The sequence below is a fragment of the Equus caballus genome, chromosome 5 (assembly GCF_041296265.1).
Source record: "Equus caballus isolate H_3958 breed thoroughbred chromosome 5, TB-T2T, whole genome shotgun sequence".
NCBI classification, from domain to species: Eukaryota; Metazoa; Chordata; class Mammalia; order Perissodactyla; family Equidae; genus Equus; species Equus caballus.
In genome coordinates, this window is record NC_091688.1 from 62,855,513 (window position 1) to 62,871,983 (window position 16,471).

The following is a 16,471-nucleotide window of genomic DNA, read 5'->3' on the forward strand; positions in this document are numbered from 1 at the left end:
TATTCCAATCAGGCCGCCAAGGAGACGTGAATTTCTACAGATCCACCACCAGAGGGCAGAGCGTCACCGCAGGAGATCTTGAGTCAGCAACCGATGAGCCCACCTCCAAGAGCGCTGGGAGGGGAAAATCCTCCAGAACGTCTGTTTGCAAATTCTTCCCAATTCAGTTTCCCTGGGGCTAGGCCCAGGATCTTGGAGATCACTTTATGATTACCGACATTCCCCCTGCTCTGGGTCCTCGCATCCGGCCACGCCCACAGGTGTCCAGAAGTTTCTGTCCCAGGCACCATCTTCTCCATGGGGAGAGAGCAGCGTGAGGAAGGAGGGTGTGTGGGGGATGGGGCAGAGGGACCCTGCTGTTAGCCAAACATCATCCCAGGCCAGGAAATGTCACTCCCTGGTCCCTCTGGATGTTGACCATTTTCATCTGATGCAAAGGAAGGGAGAGGAGGCAAATCCAGATGAGGGTCTAGTTTGCTCCTCTCTGTTGCTGCTACCTTTTCACATTTGGGCCCCCGAAAGTCTCCCCTCTAGTTGAGGGCCCTTATCAGGGCAGATTTAGTTGTATTGCATTTGGGCAGTCCTTCCTTAGCTGGCATAAAGTGGTTTAATTCCTAAAACAGCATCCCGTGTCCCCCATCCTCCTCACTTACTTTACCTTTTAAGTCACATTGATTGTGAAAACAAAGGTCAGAGTGGGGTTTGGGGTGGAAGGTTACGGAAGTCTTTGCACTCCAGTTCCTCTGTAGGGATTTAGTAGGTGGGTTATCCATGGCCTCACAGACAAGGCCCAGGGTGGTCCCACACAGGTGACGTAACTCTCGGCTTTCTCATCACGTCTCACACAGGCAGCATAAGACGACACCTTCACCCCAGGCAGGCACAGGGCAAAGCATCTTTGACCAGGGAACAGGGAGCCAAGTTCCAGCTCCAGATTCCACCCTTGCCTACTGCCCTCTTCTGGGGAAATTACTAAACTGGTCTAGACTTTCATTTCTCACATTTGAGAACGATAGTTCCTCTTGCAGGGCAGTACTGCTGGGGAGGAGAGGTTTTTTTAATCTGGGATTTGTCTTTCCCATTTCTAAATGATTCCTGCTCAAGCCTTAGGGAGAAATATGAATGAAGAATGAGGAACCAGGATTCACTGAATAGAGATTGTCTGCCAAGGTCACGGACAGAGTGTGAAATGTCAGATTAGCCTGATTTCACTGTCTGTTCTCAAACACAAACACTCTCCACCCCCAGAGTTTAATTAGTTTCTTCTGGCACAGGAAACGTGGCACATCTGGAATATTGTTGATTGCTCTGCAAATAACTCATTTTAGTGTATTATTAACCTGCTATGCAACTTCTCTTATTGAGACAATCACCTTCAGCAATGTCTCATGGGAAAATCTCTTGTGGGCAATCTTGAGAGCAGTGTTTTAGCCGTATTCATACCCACCTTGCTCCCAACACACTTTTGGGTCGTTTTTTTCCAATTGCAATCTTGAGCAAATCACTTACCCTCTCTGGTCATCATGATATTTATAGTATTTTTTTTTAAAGATTGGCACCTGGGATAACAACTGTTGCCAATCTTCCTTTTTCTTTTTTTCCTCCTTCTTCTCCCCAAATCCCCCCAGGACATAGTTGTATATATTCTAGTTGTGAGTGCCTCTGGTTGTGCTATGTGGGATGCCGCCTCAGCATGGCCTGATGAGCGGTGCCATGTCCGTGCCCAGGATCCAAACCAGTGAAACCCTGGGCCGCTGAAGCAGAGCACGCAAACTTAACCACTAGGCCATGGGGCTGGCCCCAATACAGTAGTTTTAAATTGCAAGTCAGAAGAAAGTTCTTTTCTGCTCCCTTGCTTCTCCTCTTGGTGCTCCCTTCTTCTCCCTCCTTGCCCCTACATCTCCTGCAGCAAAGTTCTACACCCAGCCATTCTCGATGACTTGTCTTCCCTGACGCAGCTACTCTTTCTTGCCCTTGATACGTGCAGTGCCCTCTGCTTTGAATTCCCTTTCTTGAAACATGAATTTTCCCACTGACTCTTACTGATCCTTCAGAACTCAGTTTTGACATCATCTTCTCCAGGAAGATCACTCTGCTCTCTCCCTGACACCACCTCACCTGGGTTTGATGTCCCTGTTCTATGCGCCCATAGCACCTGCACGCCCTCCACCATAGACTGACATTGTCTAACCAATTTGTCTGCTCTTCTGGACCAACAGCTTATCTTTGTGCATTCAACATCAAGCACAGTGCCCTGCTCTTCATCGTGCTGTCTTTCATGCTGGGTTCAGTTTTTAACAGAGGTTTACATGCTTCTCCCCCAGACCCTGATTTGTATGTCAAGTAGAAAGTCATGGCTAGGCTCTTAGATACTCCTGCCACTGTGGCAGAACTGTACCCCTGGGAAACTAATGCTTTAAGTCTCCGTCCCAAAGACCAGAGGTATGTGTAAATCATTTCTGTCAAGCACTGGAAACTTCCCAAGAAGAGGAAAACCACATCTATCTCATGAAGTTGACAATGTAGAAGGAGCTGTCACATGCCCTTTAATACTCCCACCTAGCCTCAGATACAATTGTCTTCTTTAATAGATTACGAAACCAAGGCCCTGAGAGGGACTGACTCAGTGTTCCAGAGACAAGAAGTAGTGAAGCTGTGACTAGAGTCAGTGGCTTCTGTCCCTGGACTGCAGACCAGGGAAAATAGTTCTTCTTCACTCTTCTCCCCTCCTCCCACTGTCCTCCAGACAATGGTGTCAACACTGGGCCTGCAGAATCCCCAGGAAGAGTAACAGAGGCAGGTGACTGAAGCAGACAGCTCTGCAAGGGCCTGCCCTCTGTGGTCTCAGGAAGAACACCATGTACTCTTCCCCTCTCCATCTCAGCAGTGCATCGATCCCACACTTGGAAAAATCAATGTTGGCGAGGACAGGAGAAAGATTTGCTCAGACACATTTGTCATTTGAGGTGCCTACAAATATACTCACACAGCAGTAGCCCATAGCCTCTGTTCCCCCATCACAACCACCTACTCAGACCAGAGCACCTGCTATGGGCAGGGCTGAGTGTGAGGAGTCAGGACCGTGGGATATCAGGGTCAGAGGACCCTTAGAGGCCCCCGGGCCCAACTCCCTTCTGCACAGTGGAGGAGTCTGAGGCCAAGAAGTGAGTGACCTGCTCAAGATTACACAGCTGGGAGGCGACAGGGCCAGGATATGAATTCAGATGTCTGGATGGCATTCCCACACCCTCAAACCTGGATCGCGTTGTACACATATGATTGGTGATGGGAGGCCTCCTTTCCTGCCCCACAGACAAAGTGTCATCACATCCTTGCCCCCAGTGCCCAGCGTGCCTCTCTCAGGATTCAGTGGCTTCAAGGAGGGAGTTAAGAACGCAGGCTTGGGGTCAGACGAACCTGAGATTGTGACCTATTCCTACCAGACGATTATGTAGCTTTTCTATCTCATAGTTGCCATATCTGTAAAAATCACATCCTGCGCCAAGAACTGTTTAATTCCATGTATTAACGCCTAAAATCATTAAAACAATCCCATGAGATTGGTCTATTGCCTATGGTTGCTTTAGGCACAGAGAGAGATTCAGAAGCTTGCCCAAAGTTGTACACCCAGGAAGTGGCAGCAGCGGGCCTTGCACTCTAGAGCACACGCTTTAATTATGGTGCTGTCATACTGCACACCAAACTCTCATCTCCTTCATGCCCACCCCACCCAATCCAGCAAGCACAGCCCCTGCTTGCAGGTGACAACACACCTAGATCATGTGTCCCCTGCTGCACACCAGGCAGTTGGTCAGCTTGTCCCATCGTTGGCCCGTGGGTACAGAGAAAAGGAAAACCATTGGCCACCTTGGCTTCGTTGGGATGCCACAGACCATGCTCCTTGAATGTGCATTCCCAAGACATTCTGTTATCACCAGAGCCTGGTTTGCTTTGGGCTGGTTTATTTCTAAAGCTGAAGGATTCAGAGGCATTTGGGCATATCCAGGAAAGGCCTAACAAACAGATGACTGCTTTTGACCCAACAGAGTCCCACAGTAATTTGGTGCCACAGTGAGGGTGGCCCAGGCTGGATACTCTCAAACATCTCTCCACTCAGCATGTTAATTATTCATCACGTCCTTAAATAATCTTCTGTGAGGAAATGCTAAGTGACACATTAAATATTCATCAGGATGCACCTAGCACGAGGCCAAGGGTGGAATTAGGCAGAACAAATGTGATTTCTGATTACGTCTCTTTAATTCTAGGCACTGAACACCCCCAGGCAGCTAGGACTCCATCCCATTCTGAAAGAAAGCCAGGAAAGTAGATTCCACAACATCCCTTCATGTTCTGCCAAACTATCTTTAGAATCTTGGCAAGAAGTTCTTTCCTTTTTCTTTCTTTCTTTTTTTTTAGCTTTTAAAAGCTGAGGTATAACTTATATGCATATATGTATGCACCCACATAACCACCACCCAGATCAACACATAGAACATTTCTAGCAGTCCAGAAGTTTCCCTCATGCTTCTTGCCAGTCAATACCACCCCACATACACGTATAAGAAATCACTATTTTGACAAGAAATTGTTTTTATCTTTAAGTATAACTCACATCCTTCCTTCTGTCATTTCTGTTCACTTCCTCTCATTTTCAGTTTGAAGGCAAAGGCCAAGTAGTAATCTACTGCCCATAGATTTGAAGTTCACTAGTGTGGGAGCATGGAAAACAAGAGGCAGTCCAGGGAGAGGAGATGCTGGCTTGTTCTGGAGCAGGAGTGGGGAAGATGGAAAGGAGGAGAAACTTGTGGAATGTATTCTGAAGGTAGAGGTGACAGGATTGGAAGCGACAGTAAGGGAAAGTGTGGAATCAGGCATGATATATAGGTTTTGAGTTTCTTGTTGGAGGGTGCTACCATTTGTTGAAGTAAAGAAGATGGAAAAGGAGCTGCTTTGGGGGCAGGGCAAGATCAAGAGCTCAGTTTGGACCTGTTATCTTGAGATACTTACTAGGCATCCACACGTAGAGCCCAAGTCATCTAGAGCTTAGGGAAGATGTCAGGCCTGGAAAGAGATATGTATTTGGGATTAATCAGCCTACAGATGGATTTCAAAGCCTGGGGATGGCATGGAATTACCAAGGGTAAACAGAGCAGAGAGCAGGACCCATGATAGAGCCTTCTAATGTTCTTGGTGATGCTGATACTTGCCTTCAAGCTCTAACAAATGTTAGAAAGGAGAAAATAAGCATCGTGTAATATATAATTCAGTCTCAAAATTGAACAAATTTATTTTCAGCTTGGAAAAAATATTTTTAAATGTTCTACAGCCTCTCATGACAATACAGTGGGATTCTGATGATTAATTTTGGTCAGAGCAGCCATCCCTTTAGGGTCCCAGTGGCCCTGCCCCAGTGAACACAGACCTCTAGTTGATCTCACAAGGGCATTTTGTTATTTCAAAAAGCTTGATTGAACTTGTATGCTTACCTACCATAAAGACATATATGCTAACCACAACATCAGGTTTTTCTGCTTTCATTAGAATTATATCAACTGGCAACACTGTATATCTTGTGATGATCAGAACTTTGACAGTAACATGTCTTCAGTTATTTTTTAAAATGGTAAAATGTACAAGTGCCTAATCCGTGCACTTTTTAAGGAAGACGGTTATTTCAAAGACTCAGTTAATTAATCCGAAAATGAAACGAATAATAGTTCCTACCTCTTTGGGTTACTATGCAAGATTAAATGAGAATGCATGTGAAGGACACATTGTGAGTGCTTAATACATGGCTGTGGTGATTATTACTATTGTGAATATTCTTGATATAACACAGACTCCAAAGGGAACAAATAATAAAAGCTGCCCTTTGTATGAAAGGTGTGGAGACCACACTACTGTTCTCTTCAATGATACATCCTTTGGTGCCGATCATAATAATCCACTGCACGGAGTCAGAGGGCCCTTGTTACCAGTTCACATATTTCTGCTTATGTCTGAGGGCATGGCCCTATCCCTACTCAAAGAATCTTTCTTCCAGAAAGCTAGACAATTAGCCTGACTCCCTCTCAGCTGGGCCCCCGACTGCGGGAACAGTCAGCTGCTGTAACGAGGAAAAAATAATCCAGTCGTTCCTGAGCCAGCTCAGATGGTCAGCCAGAGATAGAGGCAGGCTGACGTAATCTGGCCTTTTGAAGTAATTTCAGCTGATTTGTTCATTTGTTTGCCAATAATCTTGCTTTTGAAACTCAAAAATAACAACAACAATAATAGTACAAAAGGGGACATTTTGTCCTTCTACTGTCAGAGCCATGCCTCAAGCTCCCCACACAGATGGAAACATCACCTGCAAAGTCTGTGAAAGAGTATGGTAGGGTTGAATTATGAAGGGACAAGAAGGGAGGCAGGTGTGTCCAGCCCCCAGGTGAGAGGAGTGGCATTTTAACAAGGATATCTAATTAATGCTTTAAAGTTTTCAAAGCACTTCCACATAAATCATCCCATTTGATCTTCAAAATGCCCTTGCCACGTCAGTAATATTATATTCATTCCAGAGATGAGGATTCTGACGCTCAGAGAAATTAAGAAAGTTGTCCAAATGCTGGAGGCAGTTCCCAAACCCTGCCTCTCTTCCTATCCACTGTCTTGCATGGAAAATCTCCTCTACTACCCGGCAGCCTGTGGATACACCTGGCTCCATCAGGGGTGGGTGTGCATGGTCTTTGTCTATCCTAGCCAAAGGAGTGGGTCCACAATCAAACAGGGCGTGGCCCTCAGGGGCCCAGGATAATCATTTAAGTCATGCTTTCAATGTTTTTAGGGATTTGTTTTATGAATAAAAACATTCAGTCAGACATCTGGATATTTTACTCTAGCTGGAGTCAACTACCTGAATACTTTTTTTTTTAAAGATTTTATTTTTTCCTTTTTCTCCCCAAAGCCCCCCGGTACATAGTTGTATATTCTTCATTGTGGGTCCTTTTAGTTGTGGCATGTGGGACGCTGCCTCAGCGTGGTCTGACGAGCAGTGCCATGTCCGCGCCCAGGATTCGAACCGACGAAACACTGGGCCGCCTGCAGCGGAGCGCGCGAACTTAACCACTCGGCCACGGGGCCAGCCCCTGAATACTTTTTTTTTTTTTAAAGATTTTATTTTTTCCTTTTTCTCCCCAAAGCCCCCCGGTACATAGTTGTGTATTCTTCGTTGTGGGTTCTTCTAGTTGTGGCATGTGGGACGCTGCCTCAGCGTGGTCTGATGAGCAGTGCCATGTCCGCGCCCAGGATTCGAACTAACGAAACACTGGGCCGCCTGCAGCGGAGCGCGCAAACTTAACCACTCGGCCACGGGGCCAGCCCCAACTACCTGAATACTTTTTAAACGAGTATCTATATATGCATCTCTATTTTTCTTCCATTTTCTTCCAAATGTTTGATATTTACAACTAAAGTAATTCTCAGTCTCATTTTTATTTTGGCAGAAACATAAGACTCTGGAAAATCACGGCTGTTCACTGAGTTTGATTTGAACTATCGAATGGCTATGTGTTCCAGAGCAATTTACTGAACTCTCTAGGCTGTCGTGGTCCAATAGAACTTATGGAAACATTACAGATCTGCACCGTCCAATGTGGTAGCCAATAGTCACAAGTCTATTGATAAAGTGAAATGTGATGAATGTGACTCAGAAACTGACTTTTTAATCTTAATTAATTTAAATTTAAATAGCCGCATGTGGCTAGTGGCTATTGTATCGGATAAAGCAATTCTGGGCCTATGTCCTCACCTATAAAATGAAATGTTTATGCTAGAATCAATCTTCCCAAGATTCCTACCATAATTCCTAGCATAGTGGCACATATTAGACAGTCACTAAATATTTGTTGAATAGATATTTCTAGAATGAAAGAATAGCCAAATGAATAAAGAAATGAATGAATAAATTACTGAATCTTAAGGGAACATCATAAATGGAATTAATTTAGGATGACTTCCTGGAAAATCTAGAGTTTTGAGGGATGAAGAGAAACTAGCATTAGCTGCAGCGGAGTGGGAACCCCTGGCTGCTGTTCCCGTGGGGACAGAACCACTAGAATCCAGATCACATTTGCCTTTCCACTTCCTCCAGACCCAGAAAAGCAGCTTCCTGCCTGGGAGTATTTTCATAACCTACGTCTCCCGGTGAAGAGTCTCAGTGCTAGAGCTGTGGGCAGGGAAGAACGTCAGGAAAGAGGGGACAGTTGTCAGGAAGCCCCAGGGAGAGCTGCCAAGACTTCCATTGGAACCATGGGAAAGCCTGCCTTCAGACAAGCTTCGAATAGCCACTGCCCCCAAACACACTGGTTAAAATAAGTGGGTGCATCAGACGCATCTATCTTGGCTTTGACTCTCCTCTCTCAATTTCTGTTCTGAGGAGTTTCTCCCTTCCAGGTGAGGCCCGCTCTCATGCATACTTTCTCTTCTCAACATGGATTATGGTGGGTGCCTGAAAGTTTCCAGGGCGGCTGTCCCATCCAGGGTGCATGTTCTCTGTTGCTAGAAGACCCTGCTGAAGAATGTGCCTTTGTCAGGAATATGAGTATGATGACCTGGGGTGACAGTGGAGTAGCGTATTGCCTGCACCTCCTCCCTGAAGGAGCACTGCACCTGCACCACTCGGAACTCTGCTCAGAGCCGAAGCTTGCCAGCTTGGCCAGGTTTTCCCTCCCTCTCTCTCTTCCTTTCAGTTAACAAGATGTTCTTCTAATCTGTGAAGTTATTGCTTTTATTTTTTAATTTTGGGGGGAGATGTTTTTATTGTGGTAAAATATGCACAGGTTGTCTAGTGGTTAACATTTCACGCTCTCACCGCTGCAGCCCTGGGTTGGTTTCCCGTCAGGGAGCCACACCACCTGTCTGCCATCTGCCGATTGTCATACTGTGGCAGCTGTGTGTTGCTGTGATGCTGAAAGCTATACCCCCAGTATTTCAAATACCAGCAGGATCATGCATGATGGAGAGGCTTCAGCAGAGCTTCCAGACTAAGACAGACTAAGAAGAAAGATCTGGCCACTCACTTCTGAAAAACATTGGCCATGAAAACCCTATGAATAGCCCAAGAGCACTGTCTGATATAGCGTCAGAAGGTGAGAGGATGGTGCAAAAAGACCAGGCAGGGTTTCGCTCTGCTGTACACAGGTTCACTAGGAGTCAGAATGCACTCAACAGCACTACCAATAAAAAAAATATATGTAACATAAGATTTACCGTTTAGCAGTTTATTAAGTGTATAATTTAGTGGTATTAAGTTCAACATTCACATCATTCTTCACCCATCACTATTATCCATCCCCAAAACTTTTTCATCATTCCAAACTGAAACTCTATACCACTGAACAACATCTCCCATATCCCCGTCCCCCCAGCCCCTGCTAACGGCCATTCTGTTTTCTGTCTCTGTGAATGAGACTACCCTAAGTACATGACATAAGTGGAGTCAGACAGCATGTGTCTTTTTGTGACTCACTTATTTCACTTACCATAGTGTCTTCAAGGTTTGTCCATGTAGTAACATGTTTCAGAATTTCCTTTCTTTTAAAGGCTGAATAATATTCCACTTTATGCATATACCACAGTTGGATTGTTTCCACTTTGGGGCTATTAGGAATAAGCTGCTACGAACATGGGTGTCCAAGTATCTCTTTGAGACCCTACTTTGAATTCTTTTGGATCTATGCCTAGAAGTGGAATTACTGGGTCCTGTGGTAATTCTGTGTTTCACCTTTTGAAGAAGTACTTTTATTTTTTAAACCATTTCTAAATTATTTTTCTTTCTTTTCTACCTTCCGGTTCTTGAGTGTTATTCCTAATCCTCTCTATGTGTATATTTTCAGCTTTTCATATCCTGGGTTGTAGCTTTTCATTTGAAATCTTAGTCTCTTATTTCTTTTCACTTTTTTAAAATCTCAGCTTCTAGTCTTTTATCTTTTTATTTTGAACTTTGTCTATTTTGTCTAATCTAATGCGTTTATTTTGTCTAATCTAACATGTAACCTATAAGCTTTTTGCTTTAGTTTATTTTTAAACCATCTCCAACTAATCCTTTTTATTTCTATAGTTTAATTTGTTTCACCTAGGAATTTATAGAGCTGACTTCATGTATCTATAATGCATCTCTCACAAATTTATCATATTTCTGGTGGCTATAAATGTTTCTCTTCTGGGATACTGTGTAAGGAGTGTCGGGAAGGTTATGTTGCAAGGCGGCTGGAGGATAAGTGCGACTGAAGTCTGTCCTGGGTCAGGTTCCCTGGGAGACAGCCTGAGGCAGAGATTTGGATTCAGGAGGTCTATAGGGGAGGGCACTCAGGAGAAGCACTTGTGAGGAAGTGAGGGGAGCAGGACTGGGTAGAGGGAGTTGAACTGGGCCTTCAGAGGCAGTTTCAAAGGAGGCCTTAGTCCCACAGGGAGCTGTGAAGCTGGAATGGACTCAAAGTGAGACGGGGGACTGGGTCTACATCCCCTGGAACCCCGCATGGACCAGGAGGCATAATCTTGGGTGAAAAGTTCCTTCCTTGAGGGCAATGCTGGGGAGGGACTCAATGTGTGCTGTCTGCAGGTGACACTCCTGGGGGCAGGGTGGGAGATCTGAGTGATGCACCACAGCACCCACTGCAGGTTCCCAAGAGAAAAATACTATATTCTAGGGAGGTAGGGTCCCGTAATCCAGCCCAATGGTGGTCAGCCAATTTTGAGGCGTGTATTAAAATTCCCTGGGTAGAGGGAGGTGGCCTGGTGGCACTTCGGTTAAGTGCGCACCTTCTGCTTCGGGGGCCTGGGGTTCGCCGGTTCAGATCCCGGGTGTGGACATGCATCATTTGGCAAGCCATGCTGTGGTAGGCATCCCACATATAAAGTAGAGGAAGATGGGCACGGATGTTAGCTCAGGGCCAGTCTTCCTCAGCAAAAAAAAAAAGGAGAATTGGCAGCAGATGTTAGCTCAGGGCTAATCTTCCTCAAAAAAAAAGAGGAAAGAAAATGAAAATGAAAATTACCTGGGGAGAAAACTTGATGAGGCCCCTCCTACAAAGTGTGTATAGTTTGAGAAAGAAAATCTGATCATTCCAATATGCCTCCAGCACCCCTCCAAAGTGGAGAACCACTGACTTAGACCAAAATGACAATACCCCAACTTCTTGTAAATGGCTTTTACACAAGTTATGTTGAATCTATTTAAAGGACCCTACAAAAAAGTGTACTCTCTCTCCACGACAAGTCTGATGTAGGGGTGGATTTAGGTTTTGTGGAGCCTATAGATTATACAATTGGGGGGACCGCTATAAAAAAAAAATACAAAATTATTCATATAAAATTGCCAGGCATTGCCAGCATCTTGGAAGGGGCCGACGTGCTGAGGGGCCCCAGAGCTAGGTTTTGCCAGCTTTGCTGTAAATCCTCCTCTGGTCCAAGGCCGTTATTGCATAAGCTGACCGAGGAGCCTCCCTGAGTCTGAGGGAGGGACACTTTCCCTGGAGGGCTACACTCATCAGCTGTTTAACTACCTTCTCACTTTCAAGAGCCCTTGGGAATTCTCCCTTGGCTGAATCCCCAATAAGTCTCACCTTGAGGCAGGTGACCTCGCCTGGACACCCTGAAGATACCCTATTTCCAGGAACTGGTGGGACACACTCTACCTTACACCAGAGGAATGGGGCTCAGCAGATGTGGGCCATGATTCTTTACTGGGAGCAAAGGACAAATTATATAATGACAAAATTAGTGATAGTGATAAGTAACAAGTATTAAACATTTAGCACGTGCCAGTCCTAGTTCTAAGCACTTTACATGAATGATCACATTTAATCCTCATAAGCACACTAGTCAATATATATTATAATATATATATATATTATTGCTATTGCCATTTTACAGACGAGGGAATTGAGGTATAGAAACTTTAAGTAACATGCCCAGAGACTCACAGCTAGGAAGCAGTGTGGCCAGGATGCAAATCCAGGCTCTGACTCCAGAGTATTTTCCCCACGACACTCCCCCCACCCCCTGTACTATGCCACTCTACAAAAAGCCCTGGGGTGATGTGTGTGTTCGTTGCTCCTTGTTAACTAAAGGTCTTCACTTGAAAAAAGGCCAATTTAGTTCCTACAGAAGGACTCTGTATACTAAGTTCTTCTGAGGGTTTTAAGGTCTTTTGCTGAAAAGTTTTAAATGCCCAAGTCAAGTAAAGCACTCAAGGGATATTTAAAAGGGCAGACACTGCACTTTTGCTGTATAGACCCCTCTGATCAGATCCAGAATATAGTCTAAAGCATGCTTTAGAAGGTCAATGCTTTGTTCCCCTCAAACTGAAATACCTGTAGGCACCTTTCATTTTAGAACATCCTTTTTCCATGGGTATGGACCAGTTATTTCTGTGACCGTCAAAAAAGAAATTTTGATAGTAGCTATGGTGGATGGGCCACTCATATCTCAGTCAACCTTTGCTCCACAGCGTGGGGGAACAGAACTCCTTGCTTCTGGCCTTCCTGACAAAATGAAGATCCTCTGTCTCACCATTCACACCGCCCTGTCTGCTCAGACTAACGGTCTCCTTTTGATGATAATCTGTATTCATTCTCCAGGCTCAAACAGCATCTCTGGACACCTAACCACCAGAATTGGCAGTGATTCCAATGGGCCCCTGTTTCAAGTTTTTATAGACTGAGTGGATTCCCCTGGACAATTCTTTCAGAGACAGATTTATTAATCTTAGTGGGAAAAAAAAAAATCCTTGCCAAACGTACTTTCTTTGAAAGACAGTGCTTCTGAATGATAGTACAGGGAATAAATCTCAGAGGAACTTATATTTCTATCTATCTCGTATATTATATGTTGTGGCCAGCCCTTTTGTGCTGTGGTCTGCGTAAAAAGTGTACGTTTTCCCTCTCACTTATCTTTGCATGGCTCTCTGGAGCCTCCCTGTACTTATGATTGTGCTGGGGCAGTCAGGGGACTGGCAATAAATACACCAGGTTTTTTTCCAGCTCTATTTCAGCTGTTACTATCAAAGAATCTTTTCAACCTTGGATGCCTCAAAGGAAAGGTTTCTCCTCTCATCTCCTCTGAATGGATTCCCATTACCTTAAAATGATTTTATTCACATTCTGTTCTAGCAAATATAGGACTTACCCTCCTGGTACCTCACCTGACAGGGAAGGAGCATGTAAAGCAGAAATCACAACAGGCCATCCAGGAATTTTTCAAATGAATTTATCATAGATTTCTCATTGCCTAAAAAAACTCAACGCCATAGGAAAACACCTAAGTGTGCCTGTTATATCCTCTGTAGACAGGAACTGGATGTGAGAAAGCTACATGGTCTTGATATTGACCCCTGATTATTGATGCTTGTGCAGAACACACCTTTCACTACTCTAAGAGTTGGAGGAGTTGCAATGTGATTTTGATGCTTAATAGCACCCTCCAAATGGAGTGAGATAAACAGGGACGTGTCTTGGACTTTTTAAAAAATTGTATGGAAATGACTTGATAACATTGGTGTGGTATCCACAGATTCCCACTACAACAAAGAGAATACAAAGATGACATTCTCTTATATTAAAATGGCAAAGAGATGCTCAGCATCACTAATCCTAGGGAAATGCAAATCAAAACCACAATTAGATACCCACCACATCCATTAGGATGACTGCTATCAAGAAAGCAGAAAATAACAAGTGTTGGCAAGGAAAGAAATTGTTGAAGAAATTAGAATCTTTGTGCTCTGTTGGTGGAATGTAAAATGGTGCAGGTACCATGGAAAACAGTAAGGTGGTTCTTCAAAAAATTAAAAATAGGATTACCATATGCTCTAGAAATTACACTTCTGGATATATACCCAGAAGAATTGAAAGCAAGATCTAAAAGAGATACTGGTACATCCATGTTCATAGCATTAGTCACAATAGCTAACACGTGGAAGCAACATAAGAGTCCATCAACAAATGAATGTATAAACAAAATGTGATATATACATACAATGCAATATTATTCAGCCTTAAAAGAAAGCAAATTCTGACACATTTTACAAGGCGGATGAAACTTGAAGACGTTATGCTAAGTGAAATAAGCCAGTCACAAAAAGACAAATACTGTATGATTCCACTTACATGAGATATCTAGAACAAATTCATAGAGACAAAAAGTAGAATGGTGGTTGCCAGGGGTTGGGGGAGGGAGAGAGTTATTGTTTAATAGGTACAGAGTTTCAGTTTTGCAAGATAAAAACAGTCTAGAGATGGACGGCAATGTTTGCACAACAATGTGAATGTACTTAGAACTACTGAACTGAACACTTAAAAATGGTTATTGTGGGAAATTTTATCTTGTGTGTATTTTACCACAATTAAAAATTTTTAAATGGCATTAATGTCATGACTTAGCAATTGCCTTCATAGGTGATTGTCCCTACGTCTAATTACAGACTAAAAGAAGAGTTATAGTTCACCTGTGTTACAACAAAAGTCACTAGTTTGGGCAGGAATCTTCTGGCATTTAACTGCATCTAGTTGACACCCATATGGAGCAAGTTAATTCTTCAGTTCCTGAAGCTTATGTGTTATAATCGATTTATCTAAAAAGACGCATCAAGAAAGTTCACTGTTTAAGGTAATTGTTCCACGAAAGTCCTACTGGGAATTGTTATGGCTGAGGTGGAAATTTCACCTACTTTGTTTTTTTCTCTACTGAATTTATTATGGCCATGCTCAATGACATTGTGTCCTTGATTATTCAGTTGGTAGCTCAATAGGACCCCAAATTACTATGAATAACAAACACCTGAAAAGCAGAGATAGAACGAGATAAAAGTCCAAAGATAAGTAATTCAGGACTGATGTGGCCTCTGCATGGTCAGAGAGACCCACGCTTTTTCAGGCTCTCTGGTCCATTATCCTTGGTGTGTGGCCCTCATCTTTGTGGTGCAAGACAGCTGCTGGAGCTCCAGGTATCACACCCACACTCCAGAGGGCAGAATGGGAGGAAGGAGAAAAAAAAGGTTAACTACTTCCAATATAAGAAAACTTCCAGAAACCCCGTACAACATTTTTACCCATATATCACTGGCTAAAATTTAGTCACATGATCAGTCTTAGATCATCAGGGATGTGTCAACACAAAAGTCAGTATTCTGTTATTTCTAGATATAGGGAGAAGGGATATCCAGATGACACCTAGAACTCTCTGCCACAGCTGGGGAGACTAGAAAGATACAAATCAATTTAATTCCACATTCCCTCTATTTTCCATCTCTTCACTTCAGGATGAAGAGATGGCATTGGCTAACACCCAAAGGTGTGAAATTTGAGGGCAGTTCAGAAGAAGGGTGAGAGGCTCAGTGTGGCAGGCACACCTGGTGTGTGGTTAGATCCAGTGGAGATGACCTTAGGAAGGTAGGCAGGTGTTAGGGAGAACCTTGAATACCAAGGGAAGAAGCGTGGATGTTCTCTATCCAAATGTCAGTGGGAGTCACTGCAGGGTTTTGAGGCAGGAAGGAACCTCTGCTTCTCAACGGTTGCTGAGGATCCTGAGGATGTGGGAGGGAGTCTCGTGTTTGGCGCCTGCCTTTATTATTTGGCCCATCTCTAATATTAGGCAAGTTGCTTAACTTCTTTGTGTCTCATTTTCCTCATCTGTACTAAAGTTAATGTAAGTAAAGTGCTGAAAACAGTACCTGGCATGTAGTATGCCCTACAGAACTGTTGTTGTTGTCATTATTTTTAAATTCCATGAAGTCAAATAGCAGGCAAAGCAAAAGGCATTCTCTTGGGGCTGAGACATAGGAGAAGAGAGGCAACTAGGAGCTTTAACAGCCCCACACAGTTTTACAGGGTAGGGTCACTTCAAGGGGGACTCCTTCCAGAAGCTAGAAGAGGTTTGGGATTTTGATGAACTTGGAGCAGCACTCCACGCCAGGTTTTTCCTCCTCCCAGATATTCTTTGCTCCCTTGTGCATGGGCTCAGACTCTAGGCCAGGCGCCTCCAGGCTCAAGATCCAATTTGTTTTTTTTTGAAAGTCATATCTGGACTGAGTTGTGACAGCATCACTTTAATGTCCCTGCTCTGTGTCTACTCCCAGGGAAAGGGAAGCTCATCTTGCAGCTAGAGTTCTGCAGCAGGAAGGTTATTTTCCATCTCCGGCAAGAGGCAGACAGCCCCCTGCTGTCTACTCCTCAGGACCAGAGAATTTCCATGGGATTCTCCAAGAGCCTCAGAAATCCTAGCTGCAGCTCTCTGCTTTAAGGAAGTGGAGCCTAACCCCAGTGCAATTTAAAAGAAAAATATCTTCCCAAGAGCCTTTGAAGGAATTAATACAACTTGGAAAATAAAATTTTTTTTCAATAGCATAGCCCTTTCCCCAGATAATGCTTCTATTAGTTTAATGAAATTATCGCCAAGAGGTAAAACTGGACACCAAAAGTGATTTCTTACTCCA